Source organism: Mastomys coucha, unplaced genomic scaffold (genome assembly GCF_008632895.1).
Source record: "Mastomys coucha isolate ucsf_1 unplaced genomic scaffold, UCSF_Mcou_1 pScaffold21, whole genome shotgun sequence".
Taxonomy (NCBI): Eukaryota; Metazoa; Chordata; class Mammalia; order Rodentia; family Muridae; genus Mastomys; species Mastomys coucha.
This window is the reverse complement of record NW_022196904.1, coordinates 21959277-21966787: the sequence shown is the minus strand read 5'-3', so window position 1 is coordinate 21966787 and position 7511 is coordinate 21959277.

The following is a 7511-nucleotide window of genomic DNA, read 5'->3' as shown; positions in this document are numbered from 1 at the left end:
TGGTGCATTTGAGCATTCCATTCCCTTAGGACAGTGTTTCATGGTGGCACAGGGTCTCTTGAACCTCCAGCTGGCTTCAAACTCACTGTGTCACTGCGGATGCCCTGAACTCCTGATGCACCTGCGTCTACCTCCCTAGTGCTGGGGTGGCAGGCGTGTGCCACCACATTGTCTTCACACAGTGCTGGGGATTGAGCCCAAGGCTTCATGTGTGCTAGGCAAGAATGGCCCCTGGTTCACATCCTCAGCTCCATCCATGATAAGCTTTATCCAAGATGGCCACAGCATGTGCTATTCACCATTCTGACCTTTAATACAGACAGGCATGTCTGAACTCCCAGAGAGACCAGAGCTTTGAAACAGGATGTACAGTTGTCTGCTTGTGGGATGTGATGGTCTATGGCTGCAGTCCATGCCCTCAGGAGGTGGAGACAGGAGGGTCAGCTCAAGGTCATCCTTGTGTACTTGGTGAGCTTGCAGCCAGCCTGGGCTGCATGAGACCCTGTCCTCTGCCCCCAATGCTTATGTATTGTCTACAAAGTAGTCCCAAAAGCACTGCTCACATCAACAATGGTTATATCTGAAAGTGTCTTCCAAGATGGGAGCATCCTAGACCCATCTTGTCTTCCAACTGCCCTTCTGTGTCCCATGAGATGTAGGCCTGAGTGTCACTCATACGTGTCCTGTATCCCTTAAGATGTATGTCTTGAGTGTCACTCAGATATGCCCTGTGTCCCTTGAGATATAGGCTTGAGTGTCATTCAAATGTGTCCTTTGTCCCCTGAGATGTATCCTTGAGTCAACTCAAACGTAACATTTTGATGTCTCCTTTGTGAATGTATGTATGTGTGTCTGTGTGTGCATGCTCATGCTTGTACATACATACATGCAGGCATGCATGCACATGTGTGTGTGCCCGTGGAGGATGTAAGTGGACATCCAGTGTCTTCCTTCATAACTCTCCACTTTGATTATTGAGGTTGGTGTGGTCTCTCACTGAGCCAGAGCTCACTGTCTCGGATAGACAGTTTGCCCTGGCATAGTCTGTCTCTATCTTCTGAGCTTGAGTGTCATAGTCCAGTCTCCATGCCCATGCATCCTTCCCATGGATGTCACAGATATGAACCTGAGCCTGCATACTTCTGCAGCAGACACCATGTCTGCAGAACCATCTCTCTGATCCTTGCAATTCTCATTCTAAAAGGTCTCTTTCAGAAGACAGGCTTTCTGGACTGATGAGATGGCTCTGTGAGTAATGGCACTGGCCACTAAGCCTGGTGTCCTGACATGAGTTTAATTCTGAAACGCACATGGTAGAAGGAAAGAACTGACTCCTGGGAGTGGTCTTTTGATCTTCACATTTGGTTTTTGGCACAAGTACACAACACACAACACACACAAACACTACTTCTACTACTACTACTACTACTACTACTACTACTACTACTACTACTACTTCTACTTATAAAAACAAAATTTAAGGAATGGGTGTGATGGCTCATGCCTCTAATCCCAGACCTCCAAAGGCAGAGGCAGGCTCTTTGGATTTGAAGCCAGCCCAATCTACGTAGCTAGTTCGGAAGGATAAAAGTGTAGCCTCCAAGCCTGAGGACTTCAATCCCAGGCATCTATCTATGTGGTGGAAGAGAAACTGACTGTCTGATCCCCTGGGGTAAGTGTGCAGAACCTTGTCACACAGAGACCACACAGCAGCCTCTCAAAGCCTCCACACCCTCCCCAGTGCCAACCAGGGCAAGGGAACCTGGTCTTCATCAGGTGCAGAGATCAAAACATTTTCCCTGTGGTGCACTAATTTCCGGCTTCCTCTTCTGTGCATTGAGAAATGTCATTGAGTCAGCTTTAATACCATCTGTAACTGAGAAACAGAAAGGAATTGGTTGGAGAAGCCTGGCAGGAGGCATCAAGGCATGAGAGTGGCTGTGAGAGCTCCAGGGAACAGGTAGGGTGGCTTCTGACATTCTGTCCTGTGGACCGCATTGTGACAGGTGAGTGGTGCTGGGCGTGGCTTTCAGGTTCTGAGGACTGGGAATTCATTGCTCTGAATGTCTGCACACTGGGCTGTGACCCAGGGTGCAGGTGCCGGTGCAGGTGTATTCTATTTCTAAGGAAGACAGAATAGGACTGCGTAGTATTTGTCCTTTGTAACTTGTTTGTTTCACTTATAATGTCCCCAAAGTTCATCCACAGTGTAGAAATGTCAGGCTGTCCTTCCTTTTCAGGGCCATAGAACATTGCTATGGAATCACCCATGGGTGGAAGTTTTGAGTGGTTAAGCCATTCACTTCATGGCAGTCTGTTATGCAGTCGATATAGGTCAGAGCTGCTACATTTTGGTGATAGGTCACTGGGCCATTGCCACAGCCAGTGGTGATGAAGTTGGACTAAGAAACAATGTGCAGATGTGGGGCAGGGTTTATGGACAGCAGCAAAGGGAATCAGGCCAGGGGCAGCCCTTGCCAGAGCCATTGGGATCTCAGGAGTGACACGGCTTGGTCCTTATCAGTACTGAGAACACAGATTGAAGTGTGTTCCTGGCAGGCCCTGGCCCAGTAGAAAGCCAGACTATTCTCTCCTCGCTCCTGTTCTCTGTTCTTGTTTCCCTAGAACCCAACTGAATGGCATAGTGAAGATAGATGGGGGCTCGATTCCCAGACCTAGAGCAGAATAGAAGAGAAGCTAGAAGAGAAGAGACATTTGGAGGCAGAGGCTGGAAGAGCTGAAGTATTAGGTCAATTTCAGTCACACAGTGAGTCCCAGGCTAGCTTAGAATACAAAAGACTAGCCTAGGATACATGAGACCAGGGAAGAAGGAAGGGTGGAGGAAAAGGAGAGAAAGAGAGAGAGAGAGAGAGAGAGAGAGAGAGAGAGAGAGAGAGAGAGAGAGAGAGAGAGAGAAAGGGAGGAAAGGGGATCTGTCAGGAAACCTTGCTAACTAAGGTCACAGACTACCATGTCCAGAGAGCTCCCCTGAGCTCTGCACAAAATGGAGGACTCCCTTTTTGCAGCAGGGCTTCCCCTTCTCTGATCTTGTCTGAGGAGCCCAGCCCTCACACCCCCTCCCTGGGAAAGATCGAGCAGTCCTTAGCAGACCTACAAGCTCAACTTCCTCTCTGCCAATAAGAACCTGCCCAACAAGTAGCTGGGATTCCTGAATGCTTCTCCACAAAAACGAGGCATTCACAGTTTTTTGTTTTTGTTTTTGTTTTTGTTTTTCTAGACAGGGTTTCTCTGTGTAGCCCTGGCTGTCCTGGAACTCACTCTGTAGACCAGGCTGGCCTCGAATTCAGAAATCTGCCTGCCTCTGCCTCCCAAGTGCTGGGATTAAAGGCATGCGCCACCAACTCTAGCTGATGATTTATTTACATTCACCCCGAAAAATCCTTCCCACTCTCCAAGGTTAATATACAGCCTTTGTTCACCCCAAATAGAGTGTATGTAGACAAGCCCACCCTGAGTAAACTGTATGTACACAAGTTGAGATTGTTTAAGAGAAATGTTTCATTAAAATCCTCAGAGAAGGCCTTCTACTCCCCACCCCCACTCCCTCCCTTGGCACTCGCTCCCAGCCAGACCAGGATCCTGTAGACCCCACCCTTTCTGGGATCCGCTTCATCCTCGCAGCCCAGTGGGCAGGTGTGCCTGGACACCCTGAGGGAGAAAGTGGAGCGTGCTGACACGGCTGGCAAGCATACCACAGAGATCCAGTTAAGTGTGTCCTGTTTTCTTGAGACATAGCCTATGTCACCCAGGACAGCTGTGAACTGAAGATCAGTTAGCCTCAGGTCCCCAGGAGGCTACCAACGGTTTATAAACACATGTCACCATGCCCAGCTAGTTGATTCTTGCAAAAGGCTATCTATTTCAAGGTGTCAAGAGGCTCCGTTGGAGTATTATAACAACTCCAAGAGTCCAGCTACAGATGTGAGCCTCCAGGGGACCCCATTCTCCCTAAGGTCAGGATGCCGGCTGCTTAATTAGGAACTAATTCCCACCAGTATGATCAGAAAGTGCCATCAGCCAGGAAAGGCCTCAGTGATGGGCTGATTACCATAAAAGAATTTCCACAAGGAGGGAGAAAGGAAAATGGCTGATCTGCCAACTGATCTTGGCTTTTCCAGGCCCACCATTCACATCCGGTATAAGAGCACCGGTATAAGAGAAGTCAGCATGTAAGGCAGAGCCTCAGCAGATAGCAGTCTAAGAATATGCTTGCTAGCTCTGCGGCCTCTGTAGATGGGAGGGTGTAGCTAATGAAGTTCATGAGCATATAAAATGGGGAATGTTCAGAGTGGTCACACCAACACTCAGGAGAATGGTGAGTTCAGGTCCAGCCTGGGCTACATAAAGAGTTGCAGGACCATCCGGGTATATATGGAACCAATCAATTCCCCAAATAAATACAGAAAAAAAGTTAATAAATTTAAATAACGTGGAAGAATTTTGGGTAAGGCACCAGCTAATACTGAAGAAAAACTATTCTATAGTTAGCACTTCCTTGTCCGTGGTCCTGAACCCTCCAGAGCCTAAGGACACTATGGGAAGGACTTGAGATTACTTTGCCCTAGGTATTCTGGACCAAAAGAGGCAATAGTGGTTAGAGAGAGAGAGAGAGAGAGAGAGAGAGAGAGAGAGAGAGAGAGAGAGAGAGAGAGAGAGAGACATGAAGAGCCTCGGACTATGGGGTCTCCCCATATGGAGAAAGGTCTTCAGGGAACTGGAGAGGGCTAGCTGTCTGCTGAACCAAATGTCTAGCATTCTAGCCCTCAAGAGGAGCACAGGTTCAAGGCCAGTCTGGGCTGTATAGGAAGTCCCCGTCTAAAAAATGTGAAGGGGTCTGGAGAGACAACTCAGTCTGTAAAGTGTTTGCCTGGCAAGCTTGAGAATCTGAGTTTAGTTCCCAGAACCATGTAAACAGTTACGTGCAGTAGTAATACTCTTGTAACCCTAGCATTGGAGAGGCAGAAAAACAAGGTGATTAGAAGTCTCTCAGCAGCCAGTGTAGCCCAGTGGGAGAGCTTCAGGTTCAGCAAGAGATCCTGTCTCCCTGTCTTGAAAAGAAAGAGAAGGGAAGAAAGAAAGAAAGAAAGAAAGAAAGAAAGAAAGAAAGAAAGAAAGAAAGAAAGAAAGAAAGAGAGAGAGAGAGAGAGAGAGAGGGAGAGAGAGGGAGAGAGAGGGAGAAAGAAGGAAAGAAAGGAGAAAAGAGGAGGAGGAGGAGGGACCATCAAGATGCCACAGACAACAGAGCACTTACTTTGCAAACCTGATAACCTGAGATCAATTCCTGGAACCCACATAGGGGTGGGAGGAGAGAACCAACTCCACAAAGTGGTTCTCTGACACCCCCCCCCAGGTACACACTGTGCACAAACATCACATATGCACCTGATAATAACAAGTAAAACAACTTTAAAAATAATAAGGTGAATGGTATTCATGAGGAATGACACCCAAGGCCATTCTCTGGCCTCCCCATACACACACAGATATACACACTACACACACACACCACACATACACACACACACACACAAACATACACATAAATGCAGCACACACACACCAGATACATACACAAGCACACAACACACATATACATACATACAAACAAATCACACACACACACAAACATACCCCACACGGTGCACGTGCACACACATATACACTCACACATACTTTGCACAATATAGATACAAACACACCACACATTTGCACACGCACACACACAACACAGACACACACTGGTGAGAAAAACTTACTTTGACAGTGCTGACTTTGTCTTTGTGGAGATTCTACACACTATGTTGATTGGCAAGGGTCACCTGGTGTTACAGCCTTGGCAGAAACGTTCTAAGGTGTCAGTATCACCCATAGATAACCCCTTAACTTGAGGGAAGGACAGAAATGTGAACTCTTGCTTGCCTTAGTGTTTGAGATAGAATCATCCAATATAGCCCAGGCTGGCCTTAGACTCATCCTCTTTCTGTCTCTACCTCCTGCAGCAGGAATTAGAGGCATGAATCACAACACCTGGCTCAAGAATAGAAACTGTGTGTGTGTGTGTGTGTGTGTGTGTGTGTGTGTGTGTGTGTGTGTGAGAGAGAGAGAGAGAGAGAGAGAGAGAGAGAATGCATACTTACACATAAATGATAAATGCGCAGGTGAATGCAATTGCCTATGCATGTGTGGAGGCCAGATGTCAGTACCAGTTGTCTCTATTTTTTTTCACAGGGTCTCCCACTGTTATCTGGAATCAACCTATCCACCTATCCCCACCCCTGCATCAGCACTTGATTTTTATGAGGATGCTGGGGATCTGAACTCAGATCCTTGTCACTTGCACAGCAAGAATATTACCCACTGAGCCTTTTCCCCAGCCAAGGACAGACTCTTATAATGGAGACACCAAGCCAGCTCCAGCTTCTCCAAATCACCAATAAGACGACAGAGAGACAAGATGTTCCTTCCAGTGGGACGCAGCAAGGACACAGCACCACTTCTGAATTATTCTGGGGAAATTCATATTTACCCTGAACTTAAATCAACAAGAAGGAATCAGATGAATCCAAGGAAAACAGACTATAGAGTGGTTACCTTGGACTCTCCACAAATGTCAATGTCAGGAAAGAATAAAACAAAACAGAAAGGCTGTGGACCATTCTAGATGAGAGAAGAGAAAGCAGTGTGACATTGAACTCCAACTGTGATGAGCTGATTCGTGTCCTGGATTTAAAAGTATGCACTAATATAGGTAAATTGGATCTATGGTTATGAGGCAGAGTACAGTGACACACGTGTATGAAAATGTCTACAGAGCTCCCTGTGGGGCCCATACCTGTAATCCCAGAATTCAGGCAGGCAGGCAGGCAGGCAGGAAGAGGAGGGATTCCAGGTCATCCTGTGCTGTGTAATGAGTTCAAAGTTAGCCATGGCTACATGGGGCCTGTTCAAAAATAAAAACAAATAAAATGAGGGGGTGGAGAGATGGCTCAGTGGTTAGGAGCACTTGCTTCTCTTGCAGAAGACCCAGGTTGGCTTCCCAGCATTGACATGGTGGATCCCAGAGCAACCCAGAGGATCCAATGCCCCCTTCCAGCCTCCAAGGGCACCAGGCAGGAGCGTGTTTTACAGACATAGAAACAGGCAAAACACACATACATATAAAAAATGAGGGGTCTTATTTGTTTGGTTTGGTTTTTTTACACAGGACTTCTCTGTGTACCAGTCTTGGCTGTCCTGGAACTCACTTTGTAGACAGTGCTGGCCTCAAACTCACAGAAATACACATGCCTCTTTCTTCTGAGTGTTGGGATTAACACTGTGAGCCACCACACCTGGAAACATAAAATAAATTTTAATTAAAAATTTTAAACCATGCCTTTAATCCCAGCACTTGGGAGGTAGAGGCAGGTGAATTTCTGAGTTCGAGACCAGCCTGGTCTGCAGAGTGAGTTCCAGGACACCCAGGGCTACACAGAGAAACCCTGTCTCAA